The sequence below is a fragment of the Oculina patagonica genome, chromosome 4, assembly GCF_052425735.1.
Source record: "Oculina patagonica isolate OP01 chromosome 4, crgOcupat, whole genome shotgun sequence".
NCBI classification, from domain to species: Eukaryota; Metazoa; Cnidaria; class Anthozoa; order Scleractinia; family Oculinidae; genus Oculina; species Oculina patagonica.
In genome coordinates this window covers 26374904-26393040 of record NC_135761.1, presented here as the reverse complement: position 1 = coordinate 26393040, position 18137 = coordinate 26374904, and the positions used below count along the sequence as shown (strand labels likewise).

General features: G+C 38.3%; 1 long non-coding RNA gene across 1 annotated transcript; it reads right to left on the bottom strand.

Annotated features, from left to right (window-relative positions):
* Window positions 1-7504: 7504 nt before the first annotated feature.
* On the bottom strand, window positions 7505-11739 carry LOC144650015 (uncharacterized). Its single transcript, XR_013570000.1, has 3 exons — window positions 11165-11739; window positions 10705-10830; window positions 7505-8379 (listed from the first exon to the last, which is right to left on the bottom strand). It is a non-coding gene; the product is annotated as an uncharacterized LOC144650015 (long non-coding RNA).
* Window positions 11740-18137: the final 6398 nt, after the last annotated feature.

The following is an 18137-nucleotide window of genomic DNA, read 5'->3' as shown; positions in this document are numbered from 1 at the left end:
TTGTGCGCACATGAATGGGTCCGTCTGTAAGATCTAGAAGGCTTGACCTGAGATAGTCCATCCCAAGACCAACTTCTGTGCCCACGCGCGAGACGAGCCGGTATTGCGTGAGTTACGAGACTTCACAGATGATTTGTCCGACGATTTGTCGGTTTCCTTTTCTGTTCTTTCTTAGTTTTCCTGTAGGAACTTGGAGAAGCCACGAGCCAAGTGGCCCACACTGCCGGAGCTTATCCCGGTTTCCGTAGCATTAAGCGGCTAGGAATATTTCTACTCTCCCCTGAATGGGATGTGGGAGGCGCGGTGGCCTAATGGTTAGCGCGCTCGCCTCCGAGTCGAACGGCCCGGGTTCGAGGCCTGGCCGGGGCGCTGCGTTGTGTTCTTGGGCAAGATACTTTACTCTCACAGTGCCTCTCTCCACCCAGGTGTATAAATGGGTACCGGCGAATTTACTGCTGGGGGGTAATCCTGCGATGGACTAGCATCCCATCCAGGGGGGAGTAGCAATACTCTCAGTCGCTTAATGCTACGGAAACCGGGATAAGCTCCGGCCTGTATGGGCCACTAGGCTCGAAGCAGACTTTACCCTACCTTTTACCTGAATGGGATGCTAGTCCATTGCAGGGTTCCCCCCCCCCCAGCATTATGTCGCCGGTACCCATTTATACACCTGGGTGGAGAGAGGCACTATGAGAGTAAAGTGTCTTTCCCAAGAATACAACACAAGTGACCCGGCCAGGGCTCGAACTCGGACCGCTCGATCCGGAGTCCGGCGCATTAACCATTAGGCCACCGCGCCTCCCACCCGTGCAAGAAACCACCAAGACGGCAAATGGCCGACCGCTTCGCTCTTTCATTGACCTACACAGCAAATGCATCTGCTGGATTATCAAACTGTTATTCTGCATAAAGTTTTTATCCTGTTGCGGGTGGCAGTTTCCAAAAATCTTGAAAACGTGGTTTCTTCCGAAGAAAGTGCTGCCATGTTTGTTTTGAATGCCCAGACTCCTCTCTACATTTCAAAGCTTGGCTACTAAGCATTCATCATTCGCGTACAATCCGGACAAATTACAAGTGTTTCAGGAGTGTTTAGAAGTGATACTCTCGAAAAAATGATATCAAGAGAGCATCCAAGTTTAAGATATTGTGAATTCAAACTAAAAAGGAGGTATGACAAGTGAAATTTTGCTTTCGTAAGACTTAATTTATAGTTAAATTGCAACAACCGCCGTGTCAGTGTTTTGAAACCGTGCTTGTTTGCTCTTGTTTTTTTATCAATAGAACTTCACTTGAACTTCAAACTTTATTTTTTCCCCAAAATTTGAGCTTCCAAATCGGGGGTGCGGCTTATCTGCAGGTACGGCTTATAACTTTACGGTAACTGTACATCTAGGCACAAAGAGTAAGAATAAATGTGTACTTGCATATTACTCACCAATTAGATTTCCTGCATAAAACTTGAAACAACAAGCCTCTGGTTTAAAAGTTCAAAGTGCCTACTAATAATCAGAAACATTTTACATTAAATTTATTTTGTTCTATTTTATTTATCCATTGGCAATGCCAAATGAATGCGCCAATTGTACATGTGCCGATAACTTGTGTAAAAAATTTAATACCAAATTCAAAAATGCAAGATTAAGAAAGTGCTTCCTTGTCTCATTTACAAGATTTTGCCTCCACTACACAACCAGACACACAATTATTAGATTGGGTGCGTTGGCCAGCCAAGCCATCGTCCCGTTTACTGGTATTTCAACTCAGCATATAACAATAACTAAGAGCACCAAAGCCGGACACGAAAACCCTAAAACCAGCAAGTGGAAAAAATTGGGAACGTGTGCCCCCGACCAATGCAGTGGTGCAACCCTTGGGGTTTTAGGGTATCTTAATTCAAAATAAGTACCGTAGAAAAATAAACCTAAGGCATTATACAGCGAAATAATAACAATAACATAACAAAATTAACGTACAACAGTAGATTACAACTGATGACACCATTGAAAGAAAACTAAAGTTAACCTAAACACGCCAAAGGCTGACCGTAGAATGTCTCACCTCGCCAACTGTCACCGATTTCAAACTCAAATCCCACTATACACTGCACACCTCAAACCCGTACCCAACCCTCTGGTCCGTGCCGGCAAAATAGTAATTTATGCTAATTTAAGATCATCACAAATTACATTTTTCCATTCTTGCATGCTTTTGGTTCATGGAAACAAACTTTCCTTATCGAAATCACACAAATGCATACAAAAAACAATGAAGTATAAGGAATACGGATTATTTAAAAGTTTTAGTAAGAAAACATTAAAGGTACCTTGTATGTAAGCAATCCAATAGTTTGTAGATTACAATCATCTCATTTCAACTCAATAATTTGTAGATTACAATCATCTCATTTCAACTCAATAATTTGTGGATTACAATCATCCCATTACAATCCAATCGTTTGTGGATTACAATCATCTCATTTCAACTCAATAATTTGTGGATTACAATCATCTCATTATAATCCAATAATTTGTGGATTACAATCATCTCATTATAATCCAATAATTTGTGGATTACAGTCATCTCATTACAATCCAAGAGTTTGTGGATTACAATCATCTAACTACAACTCAATAATTTGTGGATTGCAATCATCTAACTACAACTCAATAATTTGTGGATTGCAATCATCTCATTATAATCCAATAGTTTGTAGATTACAATCATCTTATTACAATCCAATAGTTTGTGGATTACAATCATGTCATTACAATCCAATAATTTGTGGATTACAATCATCTCATTACAATCCAATAATTTGTGGATTACAATCATCTCATTACAATCCAATAATTTGTGGATTACAATCATCTCATTACAATCCAATAATTTGTGGATTACAATCATCTCATTACAATCCAATAATTTGTGGATTACAATCATCTCATTACAACCCAGTAATTGTGGATTACAATCATCTTATTACAATCCAATAATTTGTGGATTACAATCATCTCATTACAATCCAATAATTTGTGGATTACAATTATCTCATTACAATCCAATAATTTGTAGATTACAATCATCTTATTACAATCCAATAATTTGTGGATTACAATCATCTCATTACAATCCAATAATTTGTGGATTACAATCATCTCATTACAAGCCAATAATTTGTGGATTACAATTATCTCATTACAATCCAATAATTTGTGGTATGCAATCATCTCATAAAGACCAGAGTAATTTAAATTAAAAAACAAGCTCAGACCCCCGAAGGAAACACCAAGTGGAGACAAATGCAGAGATAGCAATCATTATAAACATAACAAAAGGCAAATATCTTGTGGAAAGATAGGATGCCATTTGGTTATCTACATCCTCTTGATTGTGAAAAAACATGTTTCACTCAGTGGGGAGCAATAACTTGCACCAGATGTCTTTTTTCGAGGCAGCCCAAAACAGGTATGCATTTTTATGTAAAATTGACATTTGTTTATCAAAAGAATCCCTCCTGTGGCTGTCTATAACTCTTGGTCCCAAAACATGGACATTAACGTCAATGATGATAATGATTTAGTGTGATACAATTGGAATGAGAATTACATAATAATGATGGCTGATTAATGATCATTAATGTTTGTTTCGGCGACGCCACAGTCTCCTGAATGGCAGACGTTTGTGCTGGTGTAAACACAGCACTTTACCAGCGACAGTTGCTGGAGTGGTGGCCGACTGGAGCCTATTGATCAGACGAGCGCAAGATCCCATTATTGGCAAATTTAGATGCTGCAAGCAAGGATGAAGAACTTCGGTGGATAGGCTTTTGAGGTCTGTTTGCGTGGTCTTTGTTGGTGTAAAACATGGGCATGCCATGATAAAAAACATTACTGTTACAAAATGAACTGTTTCGTGTAACGTGTAATGTAGAACTTGGTTCTACTTCGTGCAACATGTTGCTGCAACTTGCAACACTGTAACTTGTTGCGAGACAATTGAGCGCGCGGTAGAAATACTTGTACAAGAAAAATCGCATGGGTCGTATCTCAATACGAAAAGAGAGTTCACCTCTTTGTGGCTCTGCTGAAAACTGAGCAAGAATGAATTATTTTCGCACCAAACCAGAATTTATCATCGGCAGTTATGTAATTGCACGTGAGACTGCTCAACTAGCCATGAAATACCCTTTATCTACATCTACATCGACATTTAATTAGGTCGGTAAAAATCTAGAGATATCGCACCAACCATTAAGTGTATTATTAACTTCCCATATCATTATGAGTGTTATGAATAGCAAAATGTTTGGGGAACCTGGCCATAAAATGGAGCAGGTCAATTGATAATCCTTGTATGTCATTCGCCTCCTCCATCCCTCGATATTCTCTATCCCTTTCCTGATTGGACTTAGCTGCATCCTCCATGTCTCTCCTTTTGAAATTGCCTCTTCTAACTAAGATGAAAAAAAGCTTGATTTAACTACTGGATATGTACAATAAAATAAAATACTTTATTTTTATTAGGAGTAAAAAATATTTTTAAAAACTAACTTACAAAGTGACAGAAGCTAAAATTACGAACAAGATAGAGGGGATAATTAAGCCAGTTGGTGATGACGGCATTGACGACTTATGAGCATTCCCAGTAAAAAAAAATTCGCCAAAAGACTCGCGAGCCTACTGGTAAAAGTATCTTTGTAGTCTGCAACTGTTTGGGCGGCTGGAAATCAATGAAAACATCTGGCATTAAATTCTGCTACAAAAAGCGGCCAAAGCGGTGGAAGGTTGGTGCATAAATATAGGGCTGTTGACGCATACACTAATGCTATTCAAGTGTAGTCAACCTTGTAACTCCGGCTTGATCTTATAACGCCCGACAGAACTTCTGCCCCTACAGGATACGTGGCACCCCAGTCGTCCTTCGTTAGCCGCCTTAGCTCCTTGGGCCTCTCTGAAACTTTCAGCAGGTAGTAATCTTTTCCGGGTCGCCCGATGCAATGGCCACGTGAGAACCTTCTGAAACAAGATCTTTTATTCCATTTCTTTCTTCCTCCACTTCTGATCTAGTAATTCGCCTGGTTATCCCTTCTGTTTCAATGTGGATCTCTTCCCAGTTATCAACAAGGCTATTTTCGCAATCTCCAAAGTCGCCATCAAGGCAGTGCTTGCAGTAGTGGGAAAGAAGACGTGCCTTTAAATCAGATCCAGCTGACTCATCGGTTGCCAGAATACTGTGAGTTTGATGACTGCCTTTTATTTGTTTAAATCGCCTTTTTTTCTGTTCCTGTGGTGTTGTTCGACGGAGATAAATAATCTTTTAAGGCCAACGCTTTATGATTTGTAGCGGGTAGAGATTGGTTCTGTTAATTACCTAAAGTCAAAATCGAAATCTGACTTTGAGCAGCTCACATCCTCCATAAAGTGGCAACTTATGTATTGGGCGGAACTGCCATCAGTCCATTTGTGCAACAATTTGACCGGATAGTCGATTTCCTTCAAATAATCAGAAATATAGTTTAGACATTCATAAACTGAGTCATTACCGTGCTTTATGTCCAGCGAAATAACAAACATATGTTCGGTAATGAGTTCCATTTTTTCTTCAGTGCTCTTAAACCCGTCAATGTGATTCAATGCGTGGTGATGCAAAATTGTTACATGAATTGACACTTGTGTGTGGTAAAATATAGGGACTGGACGACAAGTTTACTTGTGGTTGGACTATACAGCAAAGCTTTTAGCACTTCAACACGTCTTCTGGGAGACTGAGGTAACGCTTTTCTTGCGTTATCCAGCGCCCGTTTTTTTTTCTTGACGAGACGTGAAAAACGATGCTGTAGAGGGAACGTTGTCATTTTCTGCCGAACAACTGACTGATGTTTTTTATTCCAAACGCTTTTTCTTCGTGTTGTCAGTATTTTTGCCCTATGTTTGGCATAATGGGCATTAGACCTCTCGGGATTACTCTTTTTTTCTGCTGCCACTTTTTAAGTCGCTCGGCATCATCAATGTTCATCATGAAGAACACGAATGGTTTGGAGGGAGCACCGGCATCTTTTAGCTTCTCACCAAAGCCTGATTTGCGTGCAAAAGCCCAAACAGCGAGCATGCAAACACAGTGGCACTGTGTTAAATAATATATAGATTTAGGCAAGCCTAAAAGCGGAGCTCCCCAGTTAATTATTTTGCACTTTGTTGAAACCTGAATTCAAGCCATTGTACAATTTTAAGGCTAAGAATATAATATTCGTTTTATTTTTTTTTTTTTTTATAAATTTTAATATTGTTACTTACTTTTTTTTACCGTGTCCCCAGGGGGGGGGGGGGAGAGGTACTCCCTAAAATTTACTCAAGGGGTGTGCCACTGAGTCGCTGAGACTCTGGACCTGTTCCAGAGAAAAACGGCTCAATTTGCGACCCTGTTCCAGACAAACAGTGCAAAATAGGTACCCTGTTCCAGACAATATCCACAATGAAAAATATATGAAGATAGATATAAAAACACTAGCGTACATCACAAAGCGCTCACTTGACTTTGTCTGTGGCTTGGAGAAAAACCAATGAGAGGAGCGGATTTTCATAGCTAAACTTGATAGTGTTCCACAGTCAAAAGAGTGATTTGTATACCCTGTTTCAGAGTCAGAGAGGAAAAAGGCATACCCTGTTGAGCAGCACATACCCGTATAGCCCTTATATGGGAGTACCGTATACAGCAACACCAAATAAGCCGAGAACAAACAAAATCAATCAAAACGTTTTAATTCCACCGACAGCATTATGATCCAGAAGTCTGGATGGGAAATTATGCTGCAAAACGGGTAATTATGTAACCTTCGTAGATAAGGAGGGGGTAGTAGGGCTGCATGTTGGGGTAGATAGGCATATCACGTGGTAAATTAGCAAAGCACTTAACATTTAGAGTATATAGGAAATAATATACATCTACATTAAGAATATGGTTAATTTTCTTTTTTTCATTCATTCATTTGTTTTTATTTTCACTATTTGCCTATATTTTAATTTTGAATGGAAATGGCAGAGGTCATACATGTAGCAAAGGGTTTACAGCATATTGCCATAAGCTAATGCCAAGCAAACCGGAGTGAAAGCTAACCACAAGCAAACTAGAGTGAAAGCTAATCCCAAGCACACCGGATGAATAAAGCTAACTGCGAGCAAACAGGGGTGAACCTAACTACAAGCAAACCGGAGTGAAACTAACTGGAAGCAAAGAAGGGACATTCTGTAACCCCATCCCACCCCCCTCCCCCCCCAAAAAAAAAGGATGATAGCACCTTTTTTAATTTTACATGTCTTTTTGAGTCCCCTTCCTCTTAAGGGGTTTCACTTCACTTACAGAAATAAAAAAACAAAAATTCTGGGAAGATAGAATATTGTTTGTGTGTCTCAAACTCAGTTTAGTTCTTTGATTACGCAGAAAAAATAGAATCATGTTTGCTTGTGTATAAAACTATGCAAGAAAAAAAGCATCAATACTTTGACTGCTCTTTTAAAAATTTGTATGCTTTATTGTACACATTTTTGTGGAGTCATGTTGCCCATTCGTCATGAAGTTCACAAAGTAAGCAAATGAGTCACAATTTGGTTGCTTCATGGTACCTAATGGATACTGCAAATTTAATCTGGCTTTAGAATATTTCACTAATTTTAACATTATAGCTGTTCTTATAAATTGTACGCAGCATACAACACATAAGAATGAAATTGGTATTGCATATTGCTTGCAATCACGATTTTAACGTCTATACTTAAGAATTACAGTACCACCAGTTTCAGCATTACCAATCCAAATTCAAATTATTACATTGCTTTTTAACTCCACTACCTCCCCCAAGGTCAACCAAAGATCTTATGATATACAGTAATTAGACAACTACATGTAAGTCCTGTGTAGTCGAGGGCTCAAAATATTTGGACACTTACAGGTCATGTTAACCGGCCAAAGAGATTTTAGCTTGGTCACATGTGGTTTCTTACCAGCCAAAACATTGAAAATAGCAATTTTAAACTCCCATTCATTTCTGCTGTTACTGTTTTGGCTGCATAAATTATTCTTAAAAAGATCACTTCATAATGCCCTTGTTACATCTAAAAAGATGTGAAAGAGACAGGTCAATCAAGAAGTTGTTTTATGAAGTACACTGTAAATACGTTAACATTTAAAATATAAACTTTGCTCATTTGCAGCTTTTCTTGATTTCAATTTACATGTAATTTACTAGTCTCTTGAAAATGGCATCATGAAGACACCCAAACATCAAGCTGGATAATCTTAATCCTTCCTGTTTTCTTTTGATGTCCTTGTCCACATTCTGTTTTTGTGTCTGTGGCTCTGCAAATTCTGAAATTCATGTTAACCCTGAAAAAAGTCAAATGCCACAGATTAAATTAAAATTGATTAATTGGTATGAAAATCAATAATTTATAAAACAAAACACTTAACGCAAGCTTGTATAAAGTGAAGCAAAACTACTGGATGCGAAAGGATACCTTATATATTTAACAGAGATGTATCAGCACAGACTATTTTTTTTTACTGATAACTGCGAAGTCAACTACAGAAAAAAACCCCGGTAACTCGAACTCGGATAACTCTCGAACAACCTTGCTAACTCAAACTCACTTCCATTTCCCTTGGATTTGACCCCACTTTTCAGTCATTTTTACTCGGTTAAATTCGAACTCTGATAACTCGAAAACCCCGCTAACTCGAACTAAATTTTGTTTCCCTTGAACAAAATTTGGGTCAAACTTTTTACCCTGATAACTCGAATTCCAGAACTTGCAACTCGCAACGGTTGCCCATTGATTATAGCAATGAACAGATCATGTATTTGACAGTCATTTTCCACTCTTAACAAAAGAATGTGTGGTCGCTTTAGAGTTTCTGGCAAGATAAGTTCAATTTGCACAGTACTGTATACTGAAGTGCTTAAAAATCAGTAAACTATCAATTATTAACTTGGCAAATAAAATATTCAATCAACCCCGCTAACTCGAACTCATTTTCGTTTCCCTTCAGAGTTCGAGTTAGCAGGGTTCTACTGTAAATATTTCAGGACCTGAACAATCGATGAAAATCGATGATCGGAAAATCAATCGATCAATCGATGACAATCGATTAATTACTGTTGATTGGCATCGATTGGCATCGGCCAATCGATGATCAATCGATAATCACACTTTGGTGGTCGCGAACTTCATCGATTGCCATCGATTGGCATTAAACACACAATCAATCCGAAGCATGAAGTAAATACTTACATATGTTGTTTTGTAAAAAAAAAAAATAAAGCTCCTTTCCATTGAGATGAAGTTTACATCATAAGCTTTAATGTTTCTGTTTTTCATTCGAGTTTCCTACTGTTTGCTAGCGCTAGAATTCCAAAGACACTTCGTTATTCGTGACCAAGTCAAAAATGGCGGACGTGACAGGCGAAACTCATCCCCAGACTCCCACTGTTGTCTCGTTTTCGTTCCGACGTACGGACGACGTATTTTTGAGTTCTCTCTGCTACTGTTTGATTTGAAATATTTCGGACGAGCGAGAAAATGTTTATGGACTACAAGACAGAGTTTTAGAAAAATTACATTGTACTTAGACAGCGAGGAATTCTGTAAGTTGCGATTTCTATTTACTTTGCCAGGAGTTGGTTCGAAAGCAAACCAGACCGAAAAGCGTACGCTTCGTTGATGGAGGCGAATAAGACTTAAGCTCAAAACGTTTGTTTTAAATAATTATTGCCTTATTACTGTTAAGTTAGTAAGTTTCTCGTTGTATTGACATTTTTTGGAAAGGTTATCATTGTTGTTGCTAATAAAATATAACATACAAGAGAGACCGTGTGTTTTAAAGTAAACATATTTATCAAATACTAGTCAAATAAAAAACGATGGCAGTTAAATGATCGATTGAATTGGTAATCGATGATATTGATAATCGATGAAAATCGATGTTAGTTAATTGATCGATTGTCATCGATTATCGATGAAATTGATAATCGATGACAATCGATAATCACAAAAACTTTAGCGATCGATTGTTCATCGATTATCAATATCAATCGATTAATTGATATCGATTGTCATCGATTGTTATCGATTGCCATTGATTATCGATTCCATCGATTGTTCAGGTCCTGATATTTTAATAAACTCAAAGCATCACTGCAAACCCTTACACCCCCTCTTTAAAAGGTTTGACCTTTAAATACTCCCCCTCCCCTCTACCCCTATATATACATGTACATGCATAGGAAAAACATTGCCACATCTTAAAAGCTTTTCTCTTAACAGTAATACTAAGATTTTTAAAGATACACATTTAATTAATAATAAGTTTGCATGCACAGCTGCATACAGTGTCTAAAATGGCATGAATTTACTCACAAAGATTCCAGTTTTCCAGTAGTCATTAACCTTTGTTGTGTGCATTTTCCAAATTCCACAACAAGATTGTGATTTTTTTATGACAAATATAACATTTACTGTTGACATTCTGAATGAAACCAGCAAAACAGACCTCAAAATCTCAAAATTGTTGACATTGTTATGTAATCCACATGAACGCTCAATAGTGAACAGAACTACATGACAAGTGGATTATTTAATATATTTGGGAACGAAAGAGCTAAGTAATGAAGCTGAAGTTTATTTAGTCTGACTAAATGAACAGTAATTTTACCTCCATCATGAATATCAATAAACTGCATACACTGAATCGATCTATTTCACTCGGAGTTAACGAAATTCCAGGTGCTTCGTGCAAACTGACATCACTTTCATTCTCATCTCAACTGCTCTTCCAGCACTGTAAAACAAAATAATCATATCACAAGCATTTAAAAATCGTAAGCTTAATTTTCTTCGAGATGTGTTGAAGTGATATTCTTTGTGAATTCGTTCCTCGAAGGCCCAGCAATTATTTGTTTACATAATCAAATCCTCCTATTTGATCAGTAAAACCTGGTAAAACTGAATTTTAACGAATAGTATTTTTCAACATTGTTCATGTCACAAGCAAATGCTTAGTGGCGAAAGCAAGTAAAATGTGCCGTCAATATAAGCTTACTTTGCGTATAAAGTAAGCTTAAGACAAAACGTAGAGATATTAAATGACGGAAACACTGCAGTTTTGTACTCACCTTCACCAGTTGGCCACAGTAGGTACACTCGTCTGCTCGTTTTATCTCCGTTCCCTTGTTCTCCGCTATTTCTTTGCCTGTTTCCTCGGCACCTCTCTTGCTATTTTAGTCGCTTTTCTTCGCTACTTTGCTACCAGGTTCGACAGGCGCTTTGCTATACTTTTTCGCCTGCTTTCTGTCCGGGTTTTCTGGATCTCTCGCGATCTCTTTCCCGTCGCAAATCGCTTAAACCCTGTTTCCTCGAAGTTAAGTTTACCCTGCTCTTGTTTGTAGTCATCGGCATAACAAGGAGCCAAAATAAATGTGTTTGTCTCAAGTTCTAACTTTCAGACTAGCTGTTTAGACCTCACACTGCAAAATTATTTCGCGCCAGTACTGCGCGAGTTGTCAAGACCTTTCAAGATCCCGGATGTGCGCAACACCGTACGTACGTACGCCGCCGTACGCGCCCGCGAGGCATGCCGCTAGCCATGATGACCATGAAAACTCGGATGCAGAGGTTTCCTATTTTATTTCATGTGTTTTTTTTTTTTTTCATGTTTTTTTTTTTTATGGGTATGGTGCTCCGCTCTGCGGCCCTTACGGGCCGCTAAGGAGCTCCGCTAAAAACACCAAATGTTTCCGTCTTAACTGTCAACTGTATCACTCTTTGTGATACTTGCGCAAGTGTGCATTCATAGAGCTTACGCATACAGCCCACACTTTGTCCGTTATTTGTTTCCCCATACACCACAATGGCAGACTGCTATATTTTTTCCACCCGTTGGCGATCAAGGGGCTGCTTTGATCTTGATCCATTACACGTTTACCCATAAGTTCAGAGGCATTAAATAATGTTTTCAAAACAGAGCAACAAAACTGTCCTTTTGTTTTTGACTTGCTAGTCAGGCGCATCAGGATGCTGTTAGATGGTCTTTTGTGGTGGGAGTTGTGTTACTAGCATCTGTGGCTTCTTCATTGACTTGTTCAGGTTCCACAACAGCAGGTTTATACTCTTGGGTAACTGATGACGGGAGATTTGCAATGGCCTGATCATTTAGATTTGTCCCAGTGGTGGAAAAAGCAGAGGTCGCACTGGTACCCATTTTCAAGAGCGCAGTCTGGAGTAGGTTTATAATTTGGAAAAGTAGCTGATTTGTTTGAAAGAAGTTTTAAACAAGAGTGGCGAGTTTGGATTCACCCAAACCAAGCCCGGAGAAAGTTGAGGGGGTTTGCGGTAATTGGGTTAAAAAGAGGATTTGAGAGGTGATTGACTGAGTTTGAGGTGATGGGGTCTGGAAGTTCACTAATGAGTTCATGAACTCTTGCTTGGAAACCTTCCTCTTATTTTTCCACATCGTTTGAAGGTGTAAACAATGGCACAGAAAAAAATGATGTTTCTGGGATGGCACTCTGACTGGTAATTGGTGTTACTGGGATGGCACTCTGACTGGTAATTGATGTTACTGGGATGTCACTCTGAGTGGTAATTGGTGTTAATAGGATGGCACTCTGATTGGTAATTGCTGTTGCTGGCATGTCACTCTGATTGGTAACTGGTGTTACTGGAATGGCACTCTGACTGGTAATTGGTGTTACTGGGATAGGACTGTTTCTGATTCTGTCAAGCTGTAGGCGCTTTTGGGTATTATGTGGGTTTCCAAGCTAATCCTTCTTGTGTATTGCTCTATCATCTCACCCCAAACAAAACAAACACTACTCCCTCTTGATCATCTCTGATCTCAACTACTTGTCATCTCTGATCAGGTAGATTGTCTCTGGCGGCAAATTGAATTTTTTTTTAACAAGACTGTGATTGTGCTGTTGTTTACCTTTACCTTCAGAGTTTTTTCACACTGAACATAAATATAATTCTTCATGACTGATACATACGACTATTGAACAAAGCTCACATGGAAATAGGTGAAAACGGCGTGAAATATGCCAGCTAAATTTACTTTGTTTAAAGAGAAAAGGAAAAGGAAATAAGATTTGTTGCATATATTAATGATTTTATATTTTAAACTTCTGGACTCAAGCCAGACAAATGTATGAATCGAAACCCTAAAAACATTTTTTGTTTAATAAATAGCTATAAAAATATATTTCAATCATTCAGGGATTTAAATTTATAAAAAAGAACCTAGTCTTTGTTCTAAAAAACTCTGATAGTCATGGAAACCAAAGCAGAAAATATATTTTAGTTTTGAGTAATACTGGACATTAATTAAACACTGTAAAAAATGAAACCATTTCAATTTTAAAACAAGGCCAAAATGATGCATTATTAAAACAGTGGCAGTTTCTCCCCCCCCCCCCCCAAAAAAAAAAAAAAAAGAAGAAAAGAAAAAAGAAAAGGTTTAAAAATTGGACCAAAAGAAGAACCCAAAAGAAAGCCTCACTTCAGCTAGGAATATTTGAAGTACACAATGAAATTGCTTCTCCGCATATACCCGAAGCTTGATCAGGTCATGCCCTGTGAGGCGGCTTGTCTTGTACAACTGAACATGGATGGTTATGATACCACACCGCTTCAGTAGGGGACATTGAAGTTGCGAAATTCGGCGGGGCTAAAGGCACTGGCCAGCTCCTTTTCTTATGCGATCTCCAGGGCACATATTTTCAGACCTCAGGACGGTAGTATGTGCACGTATAGCGACAACAGTAGCAGGTTGCCATTCACTGTCCGTAGGTGTCACTAGTAAGATGTTAAGTGTTTACTTAGGGCTTCGAAAGGCGATTTACACTGGACCCCGAGTTTAGATCACTTGGCAATCTGCTGCACATGTTCGTTGTGGCCTAAGTTGGTCTTTAAATTGGAACTGTCGCATTTTCCCTACTTTAAAACTGATTCTTAATGAACTGAAGTTTGTTCTCATAACAGGCTCTTGTGATTTTCTGCTGGAATAAGTTGTTTCCATTCCTTCTCATTATATTATTTTTTCCATTATTATTGTTGTTAGCTAATTGATTATTTGACACTCTTCAGTAACTGTGACAAGGTCTGTTGCGCCTACCAGTCCAGCCAGCGATTAAGGGTTTGCAACTGCTCCTGTTTCTTTGGCTGGTCCACGTATCCCTTCTTTTGCAATAGCGTAGCTGTTCAGCGAAGCTGCAAAATGATGGGAGCATTCTTGAAGTGTGGGCGATTAAGGGTTTAAGGGTTTGCAACTGCTCCTGTTTCTTTGGCTGGTCCACGTCTCCCTTCTTTTGCAATAGCTTAGCTGTTCAGCGAAGCTGCAAAATGATGAGAGTATTCTTGAAGTGTGGGGTGAGATGCTTGTACAAGGCCAAATTACACCTCTCAGCTTCTTCCATGCTCCAATTAATCCAGCCTTTGATCGCTTTAAGTGCTCGGCCCTCTAAGCATTATCCTCTTTTTCGTTTTTCCTTGATTACATCTTCGATTGAGCTCATTTACCCGCCTCGGGACTTGAATGGGTTGACATATTTACACAAATATTTTGCTCGACGAAACAAAGCCCTAAGTTTGAAAACTGTCAGTACCGTAGTACCTGTCTTTATTTCCTCTAAAACAAGCGTCGAAAACTTACAACTCGCAATGGGCTCAAGCTCAAAAGGCACATTTCCGCTGCGCGGCATCGGACAATGAACAAAATCACAACAACTTGAATAAAACTCGGAGCAATTGCAGAATACCTCCATCTCTAGCGACATGGTGCTGCCCTGTAAGTTTACTGGGAAAGTGGCTATGTGTCAAAATTTATTCCAAGCACTCAAAGTTTACTTGAAAGTGGCTACGCGTCTACGCCGTCCTTATTTATTCCAAGCCCTGGAAGTCTACTTGGAAAGTGGCTACGCGTCCACGCCTTCCTAATTTAATCATAGCTTCTAAAAATAATTTGAAAAGTGACCGTTTTTTAATTCTTCTTCAATGTTCACCTACTTATATATTCCTATTTTCATTACTTAATATAACGTTAAGATAAGGCTTCCATAAATATTTTAGATTACCTTTCCTTATTCATTTATTTTCCATCCGTAACGATATGAAACAGCGCAGTTGATTACCATCAACTTTTTCACAACAGCAATTAATGTCTACTCGAAATAGTCTTCCGAAACGTGTCCTTGGCTTATTAAAATTGTTTTCATACTACTAGTAATAGAGAAATGAAGTGCACACTCAAATCTTTCTCGGTATCTCTCAAAGGTACAAACTGTTGATTGCCAATTAACAAATGAGATCAGGCTTCTTTTTGATAAACATAACGGATTTCTTGCTCTGCCGTGGAAGACGAATACTAACTACTGTACATTTCCAAAATCAGGTTTTAGACCATCAACAGCAGCTTTAAATTCTACAGCAGTAATCTTGCTTTGTTTTCTAGGTGCCATCTGCCCAAAACCTCTGAATGACACTATTCGGCTTGGGAAGGTTAACACAGAACCTTGCATATCATTTGAAGTTGGCTGTAATTCTTCTTCATCAACCGACTCGGAAGTAAAACTGGCATTTACCAGTGATTACCTGCGGAAACAACAACAACAAATAAATGTCCTGGAATTTCTTTTATAACTTACAACTCAAAGCAAATGTTCGGCCCCCCAGAAAACACTTTACCATAACCCTAAGGCTTACCCTAGCCCTAGCCCTAATACTTACCCTAATTCTTACTCTAATTGTAACCCTAACCCTAACTGCAGTAAAGTGACTATCAAAACAAGTAAATACTGTGTTTCCATTCTCACTGACCATTGAAAGCTAAACGTAAATGGTACACAACATAAATTAACCAAACATCTTAAAAATAATAAAATACATTTACCTCCTCTACAATATCCTTTTGGTTTTCTGCGTATTCAGTGAACTTGATTGCCGCCCTAAGTTCCCTTGCCTATTTCTTGCGCATGGACCTCTTGCTTCTGCCGTTGCAAAAGCGCTTTGGAAACATGGTTGAATACATGAAAGGAAACTGCGTTGTATTAGATTAATCCTCTTGGATTTTGGTGGCACATTTCCACCTTTGATGGCGTCATTTACTTGCTTGCTGAAATCATCCCTTTCAGTAAGTCGAGGGTGTCGCGTTCAAATTTGTATGTGGATTTCTTTCAGATGTACTTCATTTGGGTGATTCCATGCACGTGCACCCTCGGTTTTTGCAGTTGTTGGGCGTAAACAGTTATGAGCAATAAAAAGAAACCTGTCTAGAAAGCCATGACCTTGATCCATTCTACAGAAAAGCCACTGCTGCGTAAGGAACTTGTGTGGTGCCAACAATCGAAAATGGTACATTTCCAGGAATTTCTCTCACTCTCTCGGTCGCATATCAAGAAGATGTTCACGAACCGGAAAAAAGCTGGCAACAGCATCTGCGCATCTCCTGTGGCGTTCTCCTCGTCAGACTTTAGTAATTTGTCAATAACTTCGTAAACTTCTGAAGATATTATAAAGCCACTTTCTACGTCTGCGATGGTCTTGATTAATGCAGATGACGTACACTTTTCAATAATGAAATAAGGCAACTCTCTTTTTAACCGTACGTTCATTACAGGTTTTAACGCAGCTTCCTTGAGAGCAGGAGATTAACCGGTCGTCGGATGACCCACAAATACCATGTACAAATTGGTAGGGATTTCCTGACCACAATTCTGTATTAAATTATTTTCTCCCAATAAAAACGCGGTTGTCGTCAGCAAGCATGGCACGAAATATCCACTGCACGAACTCACAGATTGCGCTTTTCTTTCAATAAACTTGGCCACATCGTCTGGGAAAAGACTACGATAGTCGAATGGTATTGAAATTAAACGACGATTTAGCTGCGCCCAACTCATTTTATGCTGACGAGCTACTTTGGCTAATTTCCACATTTTCAATTCTTCCTTCTTCCTGGTGCAAAAATATGTTTAGGTTGCCGTTTTATTAAGAGAGCCTAAACTTGTCTGCTTTATTTGCTTAGAGCTGTATGTATGTATGTGCTGTGCTTTTTACAGTTAAAATAAATAATATAAAAAATGTTTGTTTTGAATAATAAATTTACAGGAATGTGCTTGTGAATATTTCTTTCATTGAATTGTAGCATTGTACAAAACTCCTGCTCTCATCCCTGGATTCATTTCTGCAGTCGGTTTGATAAGTGGTTCGATGTGCTTGTGAAGTAAAAACACAAAATGGTGGCCAATACAAAACCTTAATGCGTGATCAGTTCCAGTTGTCCAATTCTTCAAGGCCAGAATTATAATAAAGGATTTGTATATTTTTATTTTTATTTTTTTTATTTTTATTTTTTTATTATTATTATTATTATTGCAACACACAAACACACAAAAATACATCACAAAAAAGTAAAACAATACAGCTACTTACAGACCAATTGCATAGAAAACTTAAGATAAAATAACTTACACTTATTTTACACTTGTCATGTAATATATACAAAGTAATACAAAGACAAATAAAGGGAAATATACGCAGGAAATAAAGTAATATGAGGGCTATGCATTAGATTAATATTTGTACATATTACAACTTTATTATTATTCTTAATTTTTTTTTTTATTTTTTATTTTATAGTGCGAGCAAAGTTATCTATTTTTTATTAATTGTGCAATAAGATACCCGGAGAAAGTTATTCAGTCATTGTTTGAAAATGAGAGCAGTTTTCTAATTTCCATTGAACAGTGACTTTGCTCACGAATTCATTGACAGAGAGTTTTTTCTCAAGACATTTAGAAGCATAGATATATTGTTTGGCCAAGATGATGAGGAAGTCTAATCTGCGCTTTATGGGACTGGAAAGCCCTTCAGACAGATGCGATATGTCATGAAGAGCAATTTGTTTATTGGATAAAATGATCGCAGTATCTTGACAATGATTAAACCAAGATAAAATTTGTGAATAAAAGATTGCAGAATCATTACAGTCAATAAAGGTATGTTCAATTGAGTCCGAACTAGAACAAAAAGTACATTTGTCGTCGTTGGCTAGCTGGTAACGTTTGAGTTCTTTCTTCGTAACAGTTATTCTAT